The following is a 20,140-nucleotide window of genomic DNA, read 5'->3' as shown; positions in this document are numbered from 1 at the left end:
ACTTTTAGATTATTCAAGTATTTTCTTATCTGAGACAACCTTCAACAATATGAAAAGGGCAAACTATTTCTACAGAGAGTGAACATTAAGTGATCTTTGGTAGTGATTATAAAAGATTAATCTGCCACCTAGGAAAACTTAAGGCTATGAAATGGAATATAGAAATGGAACGGCAATCACTCTAATCCACAAAAACAGAGTTAATACTACTTATTTCACAGTTCTGAAGCCAGGCCCACCTTTGTATAATTTTTACTCCTGAAATGTGCAATGCGAGTAGGCAAAGGGTCTGTTCTTCAAAACTGAACTGATTCTGGACTTGCTTTGGTTTTTCTGGTTTGTTCAAGTAGGAAACAGTAGCTACAGTGTCTGACATGAACTTGATACTTGTGCTTACTACTGAGCTAAGTATATTCCCTGAGCTCTAGAAAACTGATACAGCATTGAGCTTCTTGAGTTAACCCTTAGTCACTACAAGACTATTCTCATTCAGGCCCAACAAGGAAACAGCACTGCAGCCCCACAAAAATAACCACTATTCTAAACCCTCACCTTGTTTCCCATCCCCAAGTTTTACAAGAGTGAGTAGGAAAAAAAAACCACCAACCTTAGTTGCATACTACTATGGAAGTCTTCCTACCATTATTCCCAGGAGGTACTGCAAGATCTCATCTTGATTTCTTGGCTGCCTTTCACTTGATGTAATCATAGCATGAAGCTTTGAAATAGGACCCTGGGATAGACCATTCCCTTCAAAGCGTCTATCATTACTCCTTGGTGAGTCAGCTTCTGGACTGCTGCCAATGTGCTTTTTGTTGAGTTTATCATGGAACCATATTTTCTGTAGAGTTGAAATGATGGCCAAAACACTGCATTTCAAAAGAGTCCCTCAACGTGTTTATCAAAGCCACTCACATGCTTTAGTGAAAGAAGGGGTTTTACATAGTATCATGTTAAAAGATTCTCTTATGTTCAAGTGTCCAAAAAACGTCCGGTAAAAATCTTCTGATAATTTTGCTTAAGTAGAGAGTTTATGCTAATATGTACATTTAAAAGCTTTTTATTATGCCCTTAAGGAAGGAAAAGTTACTTTTCTGTATCAGGTAAATGAATTGAAGAATTTTGAAGTTAACAAAAACATAAGATATCCAAGAATTCTCTGAAGCTACATGGAATATCTCTGAAGGGAAAAATATGTTCTACTGTACCTTTTTAGAGGAGCCCACTAATAAAAATTTTTACAATTCTTAGTTTTGAGAAGGTAAAACACTGTTGGGAATGGAGAAGGGGCATGTACAGTACAATTAAAGTAGTTCCACAGAGCAGGAAGGGGGAAAGCTCCTAATAAGTGTATAAATTTAAAGATACACCAAAAACCCATACAAGTTGCTTTAATACCCAAAGAGGAAAAGGTGTAAGTATACAAAAACACTGAATATATAAAATATATAATTCTACTGAGCAGCTATTAAAGGAAAGGTATTACCTAACAAGTAAATTCAAACAAGTTGCATTTAATTTAGAATGCCAAGAATACCTTATCCACACACAAGATCTAAGCACCAAATGGCATAATCCTCTAATTTATAATTCAGAATTCCCCAACTCTTAAGAGTTATACACATGGTAAAAGAGCTCAAGAAGTATTCAATAATCTATGAATCTCCATTACTTATAAGATATGCGCTGATAAGTTTCTCTATTATTCTGTGTAACCACTAAAAATGGAAAATGTATAAGCTTCTTACTGCTTATGTAACAAATAGCTCTAAGAACCATATGTAAGAGACAGCAACAACCTGGTGTTTAAATCTTGGTACAGAGTAAGTCTCCCATACACCATCTGTGATAGTGATTTAAAAATTTACCTCCAGCACTGATCCTCCTTTCTCTGCCTTGCCCTAAAAGCTCCAACTGTCTAACATATTTGTACTTAGATGTCCAATTGCTTACATGTTTAAAAGCAACAGACACACACGTGCACGCACACACACATACATGCACGCGCGCGCGCACGAACACTTGCCATCTTTCTGCCAAAATCCAAATCCCCTCGCATTTACCTTATTTCAACTCTAACACTAACCCCTGTGGGAAGAGGCAAGTGTTGCTACTGTGTTGTTATCACTCCAGTAACAGTAGCAATAACTGCAACTAGTATACTAGTACATGGAGTGTTGACTAATGGCTGGTGAATCCCCACAAAAGCCCCAAGAGGTAGATATTGTTATCCCCATTTTAAAGCTGAGAAATCTGAGGCACAGAGAAATTCAACAATTTGCCTAAGATCACAGGTAGGTATCATACTAGTGGTGGAGCCACCATTCAAACCCAAGCCTAAGCACTTTTTGTTGTTGTTGTTAATCCTCACCCAAGGACATTTTTTTTCCCATTGATTTTTAGAGAGAGTGGAAGGGAGGAGAGATAGATGTGTGAGAGAGACACATCGACTGGTTGCCTCCCACACATGCCCCAACCAGGGCTGGTGATCCAACCTGCAACTATGATTCGTGCCCTTGACTGGAATCGAACCCGTAAACCTTCAGCCCGAGGGCCAACACACTAACTGCTGAGCCAAACCAACCAGGGCTTTTTAAAAAAATATATGTTTTTATTTATTTCAGAGAGAGGGAGGGAGAGAAACATCAGGGATGAGAGAGAATCATCGATCGGCTGCCTTCTGCACACCCCCTACTGGGAATGGAGCCCACAATCTGGGCATGTGCCCCGACCAGGAATCAAAACGTATCCTCCTGGTTTACAGGTCGATGCTCAACCACTGAGTGACACTGGCTGGGCTAAGCATGAGCTCTTAATCACCATACTAAACTGCAATAGGAAAGAGCTTCTAAACTTACGTCAGAAGATCTAGGTTCAAGTTCTAGTTCAGCTATTCACAAGCAGTGCAACCTCAGACAAGACTGACAGCTATGAAACACAATTTATTCACCTGTAAAGTGAGAGTGATAATATGGCCTGCCCTTACTGCTTCACAAGGTAGCAGTGAAAATAAAGTGTGCAACTAATAGAGCTAATTAAAAATTTATTTGTAACACAGGTCCCATAGTTGCTACCTCCATATTCCCAGGGTTTATTTTGGTAACTCTATTCTGGAATTCTAGACTTATGTCACCAACACTGTAGTCTCAGGAAAAGTAAAGAGCCTAAAGCTTGTCCATTTCAAGTAGCCACATACAGAAGACCAACTGTTAATTTGCAATCCCCATTTCTATCAAAATAGGGGATCTTCAGGTCAATATTTCCATGTAAAATAGCTAGACACATAACAGTCTACAAATTAGATTTCCACTTACCAAATCACCACATTTGAAGTATAATATCTCTTTGTTCTAAGCAATATTCACTTCTCTGAATATTTTAACTCGGAAGAAATGTACATTGTTGAAATAATGTTCTGTACACCAAATATCTAAATCATAAAAGACATTTAAATCTGAAGAGCTTAAACTACGACTCTAGACTAAGCCAAAGAAATACAAACACACATACTATTCTCGAACATGTCAAACCACCATAGTCTCTGTAGTTTGCTGCAGGGTCAGAATTGGACCCTCAAAACTTTAACTTGCAAAAACTGCCTGCAATGTCTTTTCCAAAGAAAAAGGTCCCATTTCTTTCTTTTGGCCTTATATTGCTAGAAAAAGAAAGCTCACTGCATTGGAATAGAGGATAATTTAGTTCAAGTACCTAATCAACCATAAACCACAAAACATGTCTTATGTCTTGTTCACATGAAACTCTGGCTCCCAATGTTAATATTTCCAGGCATCTTGAGGGAGGGGAGGAGAGGAACAGGAAACTCTGTAGTGCTAATAAACATGTTTTACTTATAGACTTTTCATAACTAATTACATAACCTAATGCTGCTACTTAAAAGAAAAAAGTCAAAAATTCACAATTCAAAAGCTACTAAAAACATAGTATGAAATTATGCACTAATGTTTTATAACTAAATTTATCCACTAAGTATGTGTGCCTAAATTTTAAAAAGTTTAATGATTTAGTGTAAGATTATTTACATAACAAATTATTCCCATTCCAGAGTGGACTTTTGGGGGGGTGAAGTTTACTAAGCAACTTACAATGACCTGTGAAAATTACAAGCTTTTCCAGGTCAAGGCACCGTATTTTCTTTTTTTTAGAACCATTAAGAAAAAAAATCCATGGGCCCTGGCAATGGTGGTTCAGTGGTCAGAGCATCGGCCAACACACCTAAGGGTTTGGGGTTCGATTCCCAATCAAGGGAACATACCTGGATTGCAGGTTCAATTACCCAGCCCCAGTCTGGGTGAGTTTGGGAGGCAATCAATTTATCTCGCTCTTTCCACCGCTCCTACTATCTTTAAAAAAAATCAATGGACTAGGAGGTCATGGTTTGATTATGGGTCAGGTCACATGCCCGAGTTACCAGCTCAATCCCCAATGGGGACCATGCAGGAGGCAACTGATTGATAATTCTCTCTCATCATTGATGCTTCTATTTCTCCCTCTCCCGCCCTCCCTCTGAAATCATAAAAACATATTTTTAAAAAATCAATGAAAAAAATATCCTCAGGTGAAACAAGAAAACAAAACAAAAAACACACACATGGCCACATACACACGTGTGTGTGCATGTGTGAATGCACGCTCTTTATAGCACCTTATTTGTAGTTATCAAAAACTGGAAAACAACTCAAATGAGCTTGAAGAATGAATAAACAAACTGTGGTACATCCTATAGGAATACTATGTAGCAATAAAAAGTAATAACTGACACCAAAAATACCGGTATCTCAAATTGTACTATGTTAAATAAAAGAAGCCAGAGTCAAAACACTACATAGTACGTGATTCCATTTATATGAAATTCTGGAAAAGACAAAATTATAGTAACAAAACAGATCAGCAGTTATCAGACACTGAGGGCAGTAGAAGGGGCTGACTCCAAAGGGTCAGGGAGAAATTTTCTTGAGGTGATGAAACTATTCTACATCTTGATCGTAGCAGTTTCCCTCCTGGCTGGATAGCTTAGTTAGTTAGAACATCATTCTGATAAGCCAAGGTTGCAAGTTTGATTCCCAGTCAGGGCACATACAAGAATTAACCAAAAAATGTATAAATGAATGGAACAATAAATCAATGTTTCTGTTTCTCCCTCTCCCTCTCCCTCTCCCTCTCCTTCTCTTCCTCCCCGCTCTTCCCTCCCTCTCCCTCCCCCCTTCCTCTCCCTCCCCCTCCCTCCCCCCCCCTTTCTCTCTCAGAAGAAAAAAAATCATGTTTCCAAAACTTTCAGAACTGTACTCAAAGAGTTTCACTGTATATAAATTATACCTTAGTTTGAAAAAATTTTTAGACCATAGAATCTTAATTATTGGTCTGAAAACAAGGACCAGATGCTACTTAAGCAACCAAAGCAGGAACATTAACCCTTGTTAGATCTGCTTCCAAGTTTGAAAACTCCCTTCTATTAACATTTTGCCTAGAAATCTAAACAACAGTTGTAAAATAGTCATAAATTCCCTTAAGATTAAAAATATATTTTAAAGAAAACTACCTAGAGCTTTGTCGAGGGAATAAAACCCAAGCAGTAAATATTAACATCAATCTTTCCCAGAACCGTGATGGTCACAACAAATGAGGTTACTCTCCTAATCTGGCTTCAAAAAGCCAAAATTTTACTTCACAAAACCTTTTTAACATTTGTCTAAAATCATTAAGTGCTTTTACTTAATTAGGCATTATAGTAAAATAGTTAAAATAAAAGTTCAGGTTCAAGTCCTATTCATTTTGGCTCAATGGATAGAGTGTCAGCCTGCAGACTGAAGGGTCCCGGGTTAGATTCCAGTCAAGGGCACACGCCCAGGTTGTGGGCTTGATCCCCAGTAAGGGGCTTACAGGAGGCAGCCAATCAATGATTCTCTCTCATCACTGATGTTTCAATCTCTCTCCCTCTCCCCTCCTCTCTGAAATCAATAAAAATGTGTGTTTTTTAAAGTTCAGATTCAAGAACTCAAATACCTAGGCAAGTTATTTAACCTCATTTTGCCAAAATTTCCACATCAGTAACACTGGAATAATTAGAGCTACCTCTGAGAATAATCCCAGACAATTAAATGAGTTAATACATGTAAATCATTTAGAAAAGTGCCTGGCATACTTATGTAAGCCTCAGGAAGTTTTAAGCTAATACAAATGAATGATGTTAATAATCATCAGCTGTGTGTCTTCGGACAAATCATTTTACCGTTCTGTATCATAATTCTGCTCTATAAGGTAAAAGACCTAAATTCAATGGCCTAAAGGCCCATCTGGTAGTAATACTATTCTATGTTCCTATAATTTTTACCTGAATTGCACCTAATTGCCCTGCAAAGATTAGGTATTATCCTTTTCTATAGAAAAATCTGATACCAAAATAAACTAAACAACTTGTCCAAAGAGATAGTAAGATGAAGGCGTAGCCAAGATGGAGATACGGTATTCTGAGATTCCTCAAAACTGTTCTCCAAAAATTTTAGTCCTCCATCAACTCCTTCCCTTCTGATAGACACAGGTATGACATACCAAAAAAGCTCTCCACTTTATTTTTAAAATTCATTAAGCTATACAGCACATTTGTTTTATGCACTCTTCTGTATGGTCATTTTATATCATAACTTTAAAAGGTAAAATATGGCCCAGCCAGTGTGGGTCAGTGGTTGAGCATCAACCCATGAACCAAGAGGCTGCTTGTCTGATTCCAAGTCAGGGCACATGCCTGGGTTGCTGGCTGAACCCCCCAGTAAGGGGGCATGCGGTGCGAGGAGCCAGCCAATCGATGTTTCTCATCATTGATGTTTCTATCTCTCTATCCCTCTCCCTTCCTCTCTCTAAAATCAATAAAAAACGTTCATTCACAGCGGGTGGCTATTGTTGCGTTGACAGTTGTCACTTTTTATTTGACAGTCTAAGGGGAAAGAGGTCAGTGTACCTAACTAGATATTGCATGTTTTAAAATTTCTTGTGGCACACTGGTTGAAAATCACTGTACTAAGGTGCCATATATATTTGAAACACAGTAATACTACATTTTAAATACACACAGATTATTTATAGGAAGAATATAAGAGCATGAGCTAAGAAACATAAATAACTTCTGGATAATGTAAATAAGATTTGAGGAGTACAAAAGGGATTCAATTGTATATTTTAATATTTTTATTTATTGATTTTACAGAGGAAGGAATATGAAGCAAGAAAATAGTCACACTATTCCACCAGCCAGAAATTTATCATTATTAATATTTCCATTCCTGTCTTTCCAAGGTCCCTCTTATGTATAAAAGTATTACTTCACTTACTAAACAGGATTTTAAGTACAGCAAAACAAAAAGGAAATTAACATACTAGTTCTTTGAAAGACTAATTCTCTTCAGTATTTTCACAGTAAGCCAAAACCATGTGTACAGGGAACTGGAGAGAACGAGACAAGTGAAAGAAATCATACTTGCTCCTTTTCATTCATTCACCCCACGGCAAACTGGTGTCCATGTTTCAAGAATCATTATATACCCAAAGACTAATGAGTATGTTTCTTTTAAATAGCAGTCTACTACATAAATAATAATATACACACATATATACACAGCCTTGCCAGTAGGAGGGACACACACAGTAAAAGTAATTATTATATCAAGACTAATTTTTTTGTCACCCTGAAAGTATCATTAACAGAAAGTAAAATGATACCTGAAAGGCTAATGTAAACTTAATGACCTCTCCCACAAAAACATTTTCTGTGCATATCAGATGAAGGAACAATCTACAAAAAATGGTGAGCGTTGGTTTTACAATGCTATAACTTCTTTACTGATATAAACAAATATGTAAGAGTTGAAATAGTCCATCCACATTGATAACTTACTCCATACTAGACAGTATAATAAGTGCTGGGAAGTGGAGAACAGCCATCAGTACCTATTTCTGCAGGGTTTACAATCTACCTCTTTAAATAAGATGTCAAACATTAGGCATGTGGCCCCCAAAGGAGTCATAACATCTCAAATCTTCATGAAGTTCTAAAAAGATGTGGAAAAAAAACCTTATAAATCATGCTATTTAAAGTAAAAAGGGATATCTGGACTTTTTTACAAAGCACTGTATATAGCAATCATCTTCAGTATAAATTACAGTATCTCATTTCTTTAACTGGCAAAAAATAATCATTCGAGTTGCTCTTTTCAATAATATCTTTCTCTGACAATGGCCCATAAGAAATAACTGAAATTAAGTTCTCCAAGATGGGAGAAGAAAGGGAGACATTTTTCTAGTGCAAAAGCACCATTTCCTGATGCCATCCATAACTTACAGGAGGAGGTGGGGCAAATCAAAAGCATTTATTCAAACTTAAGAAAAAAGTTACCTTTTAATCTAAGATTCATCATGGAAAGTTTGGCCTGAGAAAGCATTTTTTAAAAGTTAAAGGCTCAGGCTCTTCCAAATGGAATTAGAGTGACAGGTTAATTGTGGTACTTTGCAAGCAAAGGAAAGCAAGTAGCAATTATTCACCCCTTTACTCAGTCTCTAACACTCAAGCTCTTAGAAAATAAGGATATGTTATAACTGAACTGCTTTCCATAAAGCATAGACATTTTAAAATACACTCTAGCCCTAATCGGTTTGGCTCAGTGGATAGAGCATCGGCCTGCGGACTGAAGGGTTCCAGGTTCGATTCTGGTCAAAGGCATGTACCTTGGTTGCGGGCACATCCCCAGTAGGGGGGGTGCAGGAGGCAGCTGATCGATGTTTCTCTCTATCCCTCTCCCTTGGTTAGAATCATCCCAATATGCCAAGGTTACGGGTTCCATCCCCGGTCAGGGCACATACAAGAAGCAACCAATGAATGCATAAACAAGGGGAACAACATATCAATGTTGCTCTCCTCTCTCTCCAAAAAAATAAAATACACTCTACACGATATCAGCTATTCACATTTAAGAGAAATACACTTACTCAGAATGTTCCCTACCCTATTATTTGCCCTTTTCTAAATTCAGTCACCTCCACAATGACAAATGATATCAAGCTGATGCTTTATGAGCAAGGTTTATATGTTGGCCCTTATTGTAGACATGACTCTCAACAGCATGGGACACTTTAAAGCAGAGTATCAGAATCCAACCAGGCTGGACCATCTGCAGAGCTAGTGGAAATGCCCCCCAAAAAATCATCCATGAAAGCCCAACAACATATCGTAAGAGTCTAAAGCTGTGATAACCACAGCAGAGTATAATATACCTCAAGGAGTACCCAAGAAGCTCCACTGGAGTAAAGGAGAAAAATATTTTTTTAGCTTTATTTTTAATTCTCACCCTTGTTCATTTTTTTGGCGGGAAGGGTATATTTTATAAAGTACACAATAACCAGTTACTATACTTATTGTCTGTCAATTAAATAAGTACTTAAAGACTGAGGATTAATGCTCAAAAATTTTTTTTACTGTTGGGATGAACAATCAAAAAGTTTAGAGACCACTGAAGTACTCCTTGTCACTTTCATTTTTACCTGCCCCTTCCACAGAGTTAAGCTGTAAAGGCTAAAATCTGATGTCGAACAAACTATTTTAAGGTCCCACCACCAAGCTAAAAGATAATAAATCACTATCAAGAACATGTGGAGTTGGACACTAGTATACTGTTGGTAGATCTTTAAAATAAACATCTATCAATACAGTACCTTGAGTATATTCAAATTTAAAATACACACTTTTTGACCAGATAAGCCCACTTTAAATATTTAGCCTAAGGAAATAGCATAATTGTATAAGAAAAAGTCCAAACCAGTTCATCACAGCACTATCTGAAGAAAACAAAATTGAAAATGTCCATTAACAGGGAACTGCTATAAACTATGATGCATCCATACCACAGAACACTAAATACCCATTATGGGAACATCAATTTGACATGGAAAGTTGTTGTGTAAGTATTTCAGTAGATAATATATAAAAGAAAAAAAAGAATTACCAAGTTATTACATCTAAGTGCGATTATGGATTACCTCTACTTTTTTAATTCTCCTGGGTTATCTCAAGTCTTGTTTTTTGTAGGGTTTTTTTAAATTTCCATACTGAATATGTTTTGTAGCTTTTATAATCTAAAATAACACTTTCTAAAATTTGAAATTTAAATAGGATTAAGTTAAAATTCGTTACTGTTGCCCTATGGCACTTCCAAAAACTTTTTCCTTAGCTTTATACCAATTCTCTCCAAATGTAAAATTAATCAATATACTTATAATTCCTTACATTTTGTCAGATTATCAATCGATGGATAATTCAGAGGACTGAATGAATTTATATTTCGCTTCTGCAACTAAATTATAAAAGCATTAGCTACAAAATAAATTAAATTTAGAACCCAGAGCCCTAACCAGTTTGGCTCAGTGGATAGAGCGTCGGCCTGCGGACTCAAGGGTCCCAGGTTCGGTTCCGGTCAAGGGCATGTACCTTGGTTGCGGGCACGTCCCCAGTAGGGGGTGTGCAGGAGGCAGCTGATTGATGTTTCTCGCTCATCGATGTTTCTAACTCTCTGTCTCTCTCCCTTCCTCTCTGTAAAAAATCAATAAAATATATATTAAAAAAAAAAATTTAGAACCCAGAGAAATGAAATCAGGAAAGCGTGCTACATGCTACTATCTCTCATAATGAAATCAGTCTAAACATCATGTAAAGCAGTGGTTCTCAACCTTCTGGCCCTTTAAATACAGTTCCTCATGTTGTGACCCAACCATAAAATTATTTTTGTTGCTACTTCATAACTGTAATGTTGCTACTGTTATGAATCGTAATGTAAATATCTGATATGCAGGATGGTCTTAGGCGACCCCTGTGAAAGGGTCGTTCGACCGCCAAAGGGGTCGCGACCCACAGGTTGAGAACTGCTGAAAAAGACACAAACAGGCACATAAAAGACTCAAGCCTGGGCATATCCAGATGATTTGTAGTGGTCAGCACCAAGACAATACCTAAAGGAAAGAGTGAGTAAGAACATTAGCGTAAGTTTATGTCTTACCTTTGTTCATTAAATCAACAATTTATAAGAGTGATGAGACATTTCACCTTTAAAAGAATACTGTGGCTTTAATTTAACCCAACTTCACAATTTTCTTACAGTTTTTCATTTGTCTTACACCTTATAGACAGTCAGCATAACTATAAAGTCTAGGTACCTTGCCCTTAAGCAACTGCTTCAAAGTTTTACCACAACTCAAGAAAAATATACTTTACCTTGCAACACATAAATATATAATCATATATTTAAAAAATAAACAAGTTTCCCAAATCAATGCATACTTTCACCACTTGCAATGTGCTGATATTTTTTAATGCTTTATTTTATTTATTTTTTATTAATCTGAGAGAGAAAGGAAAAATAACATCAATCGGTTGCTCCTGCATGGGCCCCTGACTAGGGATGAATCCAAAACCTGGGTATGTGCCCTGACCAGGATCCAAATCCACCACCTCTTGGTGTATGGGACAACACTCCAACCAACTGAACCACCCCAGCCAGGGCTTAATGCTTTTTTAGATCACCATATTTATTTCATTACCCTGCAGCATTGCCACCTGCCATTTAGAAAAGATAGCACTACAACTTTACACAGAATGTACTAAACTCCGTGACTGCCACCTTCCACCACAGCTCCATTATAACAAAATGGGTGAAATCCAGCAAGTCTATTCCAAGTGCAAAACTTGGCACAAATGTGAGACATCCCAGGTCTTTCTGAAGTTCCTGCAACACTGTGACTATTCCTATTGGCAGATGGGATACAAGTGCTGAAAGGTTTCTCCAGGCAAAGTACAGAAACAGAAATCTTTTGTTGTCGTATCAGTTACATTAGTAAAATCTGCACTTGAGAATGCCTAGCAAGTTTACCATTGCTCCACAAACCAACTCTTCCAAGAAAATAAAAGAGGATCCTACCACAATAGGATTCTAATATCATACCCTTACATTTTTAGATTGCTTTCCATATACATCATTTCATTTGATCCTCCCCAACAGTGAGATAGAGAAGTTGGTATTCTTCCATTTACTAACGAGGGAACTGAAGCTCAAAGGCCTTACCTGGCTTGCCAGTAACAGCACAGCTAATGAGGAGCACAACCTATGCTTGAACCCAGGATTTATTGATTTATCCACTCTCATGCTACAACAATTTTCATTTTGAACAGCTGATGCAAATGTGAACTTAAAAGGTATGTTAAATTTCTAGATACAAAAGTGAAGATGAAAGTATGATACCAATATTGATCATAAAATTAAGATTAAAAATAGTAATGTTAACAATTTCAGTAGCCTCTTGATTTACTGGGAATCCTAGTTCAAGTCAATACAAATTTGGTTTCATACTTTGTCTTTAGTCAACATTTCACTAATTATAAAATTACATATAAATTCACCATAGAAAATTACAAAATTGGGTGGTCTGTAAGAAACTGGCCACATAACTTGCACAAACTTCCCCCAAACCATCCTTATGCGTGTGGCTTCACACTAAATTATCAAGTTCCCTATGTGAAATCCGTTTTGATTTCATCACTAAGTGAATTACAACAGCATAAGCATGTTGTTTCTGCATAATACTTGCAACATGCACTCAATTTCCAGAGCACTTTTGAACAACATCTAAAATTCATAAGCTTAAAGGCAGAATGTTCCTTTTTTAGTTAAAATAGCTCATGTACCTTTGAGATGAACACCAACTTAATTACAAATTATTAAAGTTTTGGAGAATCAAGCTGAAGAAACTACTTGAGATCAAGGAATAGAACCCTTAATTGTACAGATGAAAAAACTGAGGCCCAGATGTGACATCTCCAACAGCAATCACGTAATCAATTAATGATGACATAGCCCCACCAGCGTGCTGTGTTGAGCATCGACCTATGTATGAACCAGGTCAATTCCTGGTCAGGGCACATGTCTGGGTTGCAGGCTCCATCCTCAGTAAGGGATGTGCAGGATGAGTCCAATCAATGATTCTCTCTCATCACTGATGTTTCTATCTCTCTCCCTCTCCCTTCCTCTCTGAAATCAATAAAAATGTTTTTTTTAAATATCCTTAAAAAAATGACACACAAACTCTCCGCCAATCTATGGTTTCCCATTATTCTAAATGTCTCTGCATCTAATAACATGTGATCCTTAAAAAAGTCACTAACACCTAAAAAATTTAAGACACATTTTTTAAAGACACACTTAAGATCTAAAAACTAGGGGACAGGATAGTGTCCAATGACAGTCTTTAGAAAAACAATCTCTTGAACTCAAAGTTACAAACTACTTGAGCTAAAAACTGGCTCTTCACTCCAATGCAAGAAAGATATCAAGTAGCTTTTAATAACTAACGTTACCAACCACCTTAACAGCTCTTTTTCCCATCTCAATACTACTCATTTACTCAACAAATACCGATGGCGTATTATGAGGGAGCTCCAGCGAGTACTGGAGAAACCAAGGGGCTAAGCAGACACGGCTCCTGTAAGGCACACTGGGTGCCCTCCCCTCCCCCGCTGCACTATGAATACCTCCTTCATAACTCAGCATTCCACTTCACCACATGAGGTGCTAACCAGAATTACAGGAGACTTAAAAACTGCCTGTACTGCTCCTCGTGGCCTGGGCAAACTTCAAGGACCTTTCACAATAAACCTTCCTGGTTCACAACCCTTGTCTCAGAAAGCTCACCCACCTCCCCTCACTTCCCTGGAACCTGAGCCAGGTGGTGGGGAGCGACCAGGATGGGGGATGATGGGACGCACCTTCCCTGCACCACTCCGTGAGCCAGAAGCAGACTCACTGCCTCTCCCTCCGCTTCTGCCCACTAGATCCTTCCGCGTCCCTCTGAATACACCCACAGTCGGGCAGTACCTCACTCACCAAGTGTGTCCTAAACACCTGCACAAGTAACTGTAGGAGATGCTCAATTCTGTTTAAGTTTCTCAGGCTTCCCCTTCTGCCCTACCTCCCAAATTCTCCCAAGATCTACAAGCAAAAAAGCAGTCTCCCCCGAACTGAAATGAACGAGAATCACCTGGAATACCAAAGGGGCCTAGAGCAGAACCTCACACACCTGGCTGCCCGGCCCCTCCTCCGGAGACTGTCATTCACGTGGCCCCGCATTTCAGGCCGTTCATCCTACTTCGGATGACCGAGGTGTTGACTAGTAACCAGGTGAGCCCTGAGCTAGAGAACCCGGCCAACAAGCTGAGAAACCTGGGTCCTCCCATGGGTCCTCCTTGCCATTCACGACCAGTGGGCTGCACCTCGGTGCTGACCCCATGAACGGGTCTGGGTCACCCCAAAACCAGGGAGGTCACGGGAGCCGACAGAGGCCTTCTTAGGCGGCCCATCCAAAACTCCAGATCCCCCCCCAATTTTAGTTTAATCTCACATCCTGGGCTGGGCGGACTCAAAACAGCGTCATTCCGGGCGCTCTTCCACCCACCCTCCTCCTGCATCCCACCACCGCGCCTGACTTTACGGCGAGGGCCTTGCAGCTGAAAAGGGGAGGGAGGTCCCCATCACCAGCATTTTACGCTAAAACAAACAAACAAACAAAAAAACACCACCTCGTGTAATTCAACCCGGGCCTCCACGGAATTACCGTCCACATCATGAGAAACTACGCTGGACCTCAACTCGAAGAGTGTGCGCACTTTCTATTTCTTTGTTAAAGAAAATAATAATAATAAGATACAATCGGATAACAAAGTGAAGTATCAAGATACTAAAAAAAAAAACAAAAACACAGTCAAGAATCCAGGTCTCGCTCTGCAACAGCCACCTCGACCTCAATCCCCAACTCGTGGCTCGTGTGGGAGACTCACAGGTGAGGTCAGAGACCCCAGAGGAGTTGACTGAAGTGGGATGGACCCCACTCTTCACCCATAACATGGACCCCATCGCTCCGAGGTCAGGTCCTCCGGCAACAATAGGATCTCGGGGGCTCCGCACCGCCGGGCCATGCCCGTCCCCCTCGGAAGTCACACCGTCCCCGTCGGCGGGGCTGCCGGACCGGCGTTCCCCGAGCTCTCCGCGGCCGCCGCCGACCACCCTTCACCCCGAGAACCAGCCGGGCGGGAGGATGCCCGGCCGCACCGCCCGGCGGCCACTCCTCCTTCCCACAAGTCCCGGGCCCGCGCCGCTCGCCACGGGGGCTTCCCTGGCTTCTGGCCGCAGCGGGCGCCCCAACACCCGGCCCGGGCGAGCGGTGCACACTCACCTCCCGGGGGCCCGCGGGCCTGGATCCGGACGCTCCGGGGGAGGAAGCGCTTCACACCCCTAAGCCCAAGGGCCCGTCCCGCCGAGTCCGGTCAGGCCGCCCCGGCCCCGGGAGCCCGCCTCCCTGGCGCCGAGGGTCCGGGCCGAGCCGGGCCACTGGGCTCCCCTCCCCGCGCCTCCCCCTGGCGGCCGCCGCCGCCGCCGCCCAGGACACCCCTTTCTCCGGCCACGCACGCCGTCCACAGCCCCCCGCGGGCCATCGCCTCCTCCGGAGGGTGACAGCCGCCGCTCCCCGGCCGCGGCCGGCCCCTCCTCCAGCTCCTCCTCACCCCGGAGGAGACGGGAAGGGGGGGCGGTGGTGGGCTCCTTACCGGGCGGCAGGACATGGTGAGGCCCGCCACGGCACGGCCTCCTCCGCCACCCCACGAGGCTCCCAGCCAGGGCCGGCGGGGGGCAGCGCCTGGGCCGCTGGAGCGTCTCGTCGGGGTGCTCCTCCGCCGTCGCCGCCTCCTCCTCACAACCACAACAACATGGCGGCAGCGGCCACACAGAGCGCGCTCCCGACGCCGGGCCGGGCGCGGGGGCGCGCGCGCACGCTCGGGCCTTCAGCTGGCGGTCGGGAAAAGAGGGCGGGGCGACGCGGGTTGGGGGCGTGGCCCTGGTCGCTGGCCACGCCCCTAGTGGTGGGCGGGGCTTCGGAGCGTAGGCGTGCCCGTGGCGGTGGAAAGGCTGGCAGAGAAGCCGGGCTGGAGAAGCAAGGACAAACAGGTGGTCCCACCGATTTGCGGGGAGACAGATTTTCCTGCCTCTATAGCTCTCTAGACGAGACAACGCCTCAAGCTACTTAACCAGGGAACTAGAACAACAGTACCCAGTATTAAAGCTAATTTCATAGAAGCAGGTAAGGTTAGTGTACTCAAGGTTCCACTTATATACCATTTCAAACTGCTTCCGCTAAAGCTCAGCTGGATGAAGTGAGTGCAAACAAAAAAATATGTTGTAACCCATCCAAAACAGCCTGCAGAATTTTACATACCGGGACTGAATTACCTCAGGCCCTAACAGACTTACCTCCGCAGAGTTGCATTTTTTTAAAAATATATTTTATTGATTTTTTACAGAGAGGAAGGGAGAGAGATAGAGAGTTAGAAACATCGATGAGAGAGAAACATCGATCAGCTGCCTCCTGCACATCTCCTACTGGGGATGTACCCGCAACCCAGGTACATGCCCTTGACCGGAATCGAACCTGGGACCTTCCAGTCCGCAGGCCAACGCTCTATCCACCGAGCCAAACCGGCTAGGGCCGCAGAGTTGCATTTTAACATTATGCCCTTGACTTTATGGAAAATGTCTGAGAAAACCAGTCAAATGAAATACTACTATATCTTTGCATTTGGTGCATCGTCGTTCCCCCCCACAGTACCCTCTGCAATGATTTAACCATTTTATCATGTTTACCCATTACAATGTCAAAGCTACTTGAATATAAGGATCGCGTTTGCTTTGTTATCCCCAGCATCTAGAACTTCGCATGACAAGCAATGGGCAGCCAAATTTCTTGGTTAACTAATCGCTGCTAATATTTATTTATACAGTTCACCTAATTGAGTCCTCACAGCTTGAATACGTAGATACTATCGTTATCTCCATTTTACAGATGAACAAACCGCAGCCCGGAATAGCTGAAACTAAAACAAAATTCAAGTCCAGGCCCAACTGACAGCAAAAATCATGCCTTACTGTCCACTTTGTGGCATCCTCACCTGAAATAAAATCCCAAGTAAGAAATTTCATTCATTCGAGCTCAAAGTCAGGAACAGATTTGCTTTACTCTCACAGAAACAGATGTTCTTCCTCTCTGTTATGCAAACTGATTGCCTATCATTTTACCTTGGCTTCCAGAAAGCCCACGGCTATATTTGAAGCTCAGTGGTGGCCTACTGTTGGCCTTTGGGGTGGCGGGGGTGGGGAGTGAGGGAGTCCACATATTAACGGTGGTTTTCCCCCTCCCATCTCAACCTGGCACCTTTACTTATTATTTTCACTTTTATTTACACTTGTTCTCATTTCCCCTCTCTGTTATATGATTATAGCCTTCGTGGAACAAGAGAGGAAATAGTAAGTGCACAGGATAGATGAATGTCAAACAAAATACATGGTTTCCCACCTGTTCCTCTAGGTTGCCATCGGTTTCCATCTCCTCCGGGCACAAGTCCTGCTACCCAAACCTCTGCTCGGGGAAAGGCTGGAGGATGGGTTTTTATAGTTGGGTGGCCTCTGCTTGGATCAAAGCCAGCACCTGACCCCAGAGCAGCTCCTCCAATCAGGAGGCTGAGGACAAATATTCAGCCAATAGGCTGTGGGAATCCGCTCAGCCAATCCCACAGTTCCCCAGGCGAGCCCACCAGGAGCGGGCAGGTTGTTGGCATATCACTTTAACCTATCTTGAGGCAGACAGACTATCACGTTTGCTTTTAATCTGGACTAAGGAATTTTAAAATGAATCTTCAACTAAGATATAGGACGCAAGAGGTATTTCTCTGTGCCGCCAAAATCGTTATTTGTGCCTCCTCGTTCTCATAATCACTAACATGGATTGAACCTTAAGATGGGCTGACGCTAGATGAGTGCTTTACATGTGGAGCTAATGTCACTTTAACAACCCAATTAGCAGGTCCTGTTACTCTCCCTCATTTTACATATGAGGCGCAGGATTTGAACTCAGATGATGTGATTTCCCAGAGCACGCTTTTAAACTTCACACTGACTCTCATTCCACTGCTGCCCACCTGCTTGCTGTTAAGGCAGATCTTTGTAGATTGTCTCTGAATAAGAAACTGCTGCCTGGCCTTGAAAACTCGCTTAGAGGAAAGGGCCTATGAGGCCCAGAAATCAGGATTTTAAAAAAAAGATTCCCAGGTGATTCTAATGGGCAGCCAAGGTTGAGAACCCCTGGCCTAACAAGAAGCAATGGGAAGGAAGCCTGCTCTGCATCTGGAGACAAATCTGAACCTTAGTGCCTCCACTTGTTTTATTTCGTTTTCCCGTGGGCCCTGTGGGATTCTGGTCACTACATCACTCACCTCACAGGAGTTTGAAAACGTTTTGTGCCCTACAAAAAGTCAAACCAATGGATGGCATTCGGGGGGACTTTGGCTGAAAACAAAGCCCTAAACTTTGTGTGATGCGTCAAGAAAAAGCAAAACAGAAAACTAATCCAGGCTCAGAGGGCTTCTTGCTGCCCTATTTCTCATGTGAGAGGCCCCCTCTCCCCCACTGACCTCCCTCCCCTCCTCCTGCTTCCCTTTCAGCCTCTTCCCCCTGCTATCTTCAAAGCTGACAATGTTCCCGCAGCTGCTCAGGGACTCTTTGAAGTAGCCCAGGACAGATGGAGAGGTTGATTGATGGAGGTTTCCCAAGGTCAAGCAGGGCCCCTGGAAGGCGGAGTCCCTCAAGCCTCCAAAATGCAACCTTCTCAAAACTTGGTCCTGCTGCTTAATGACCAAAGTCACTTCCCCTTCAGTGGGCGCTTTGTCTGGATTATCCCCGGACTCTCATAACCCCTCATCATCTCCTTGACCTCCCAGCCCAGCAGACAGGGTAACCAGGACTCTCAGCTTTCCAGAAACCATTGGCCCTGGGGTCAGATGGTAACTGGAATTGGACCCACATTGATGTGACTCAAATCTCCAGAGGTTTTTTTAAGGATCCACACTGCAGCCCTATTGCCGAGGTGGGTCAGCTCAACTCAAGTTCAGCATACAGCAGGGGTCTTCAAAGTGGGGTCCCCGGGTCCCTAGGGAGCCCTGAGACTCTTTCAGAGACCAAGGTAGATCAGAACTATTTTAATAATAATACTAAGAAATTGTTTACCTTTTCTTTTTTTTTTAACCATGTTGATATTTGCACTGATGGTGCAAAGGCGGTGGTGGTAAAATCGGTGGCACAAATCCAGGCAGTGGTACCCATGTGTTCTAGCAGCCATTACCTTCTTCACTAGCCTGCACTGGTAGTCAACAAAATGCCGGTGTCGCTAAAGAGTGTCCTCGACACAGCAGTAAAAAAAAAAATTTAATTTTATTAACTCTAGGCCTCTGCATACAAGTCTTGAATAGTCTCTATGATTAAATGGAAATTATGCATAAAGTACTTTGTTTCGCTGTTTTATTGAGGTAAAATTCAACGAGCATAAAATGAACCATTTTAAAGTGAGCAATTCAGTGACATTTAGAACATTCACAATATTGTGCAACCACCACCTCTATCCAGTTCCAAAACCCTTTCATCACTCTGCAATAAAACCCTGTACCCATTCATCAGTTACTCCCCACACAGAAAGCATTTTTTGCTACGTGCGGAGGTACGGTGGTTGTCTCAAGGGAAAGCACGTGTGCAATTGTTTGAGTTGCAAGCTGAACTAGCCTCTTTCATTGGGGGGGGGGGGGGCGGCGGAGAAGGTGCACAAAAAAACAACCCTATTTTTACTTTGTTTGAAAGAATGGTCAACATGCAAACTACAGTTATTCAGACTTGGATATTTGGCAGACAGTTCCTTTAAAATGTACGAAATGAACTTGTCACATGAAGTAAAACAGCTGATAGTATTTGTTGCCAATGGTCCAATTCTAGCTTACTTAAAATTTTGGAAAACTTGAATGTTCCACCATGAACTTGACAATCCCTAATGTTTTTTTACTGCTTGGTTTGCGGTAATATTAGCAAAAGTCCATCTTTGATATTGTATCTGAAATGTGCCAACATTTGAAAAAGCTGCATAACCCAATGAACCAGTATTTTCCAAATGACCAGTGTGTGATGTTACCAAATCATGCCTGAATAAAAGATCCATTCAAAGTGCAAGA

At 41.9% G+C, this 20,140-nt stretch overlaps 1 protein-coding gene across 21 annotated transcripts in view; it reads right to left on the bottom strand.

Moving 5' to 3' along the window:
- Positions 1 to 15,864, bottom strand: part of MTMR3 (myotubularin related protein 3) — an 82,778-nt gene extending 66,914 nt beyond the window's left edge. For 8 of the 21 annotated variants that reach the window (XR_009450135.1, XM_059676862.1, XM_059676861.1 and 5 more), the window contains exon 1: positions 15,647 to 15,863. The gene's annotated coding sequence lies outside the window, so the exon portion shown is untranslated. Of the gene's footprint in view, positions 1 to 15,276; positions 15,513 to 15,646 lie in introns of those variants that run through there. The other 13 variants (XM_059676877.1, XM_059676868.1, XM_059676871.1 and 10 more) reach the window with 4 other exon arrangements.
- Positions 15,865 to 20,140: the final 4,276 nt, after the last annotated feature.

The sequence above is a fragment of the Myotis daubentonii genome, chromosome 19 (assembly GCF_963259705.1).
Source record: "Myotis daubentonii chromosome 19, mMyoDau2.1, whole genome shotgun sequence".
NCBI classification, from domain to species: Eukaryota; Metazoa; Chordata; class Mammalia; order Chiroptera; family Vespertilionidae; genus Myotis; species Myotis daubentonii.
Note: the sequence above shows the minus strand (reverse complement) of the source record. Positions and strands in the feature narration are given on the sequence as shown.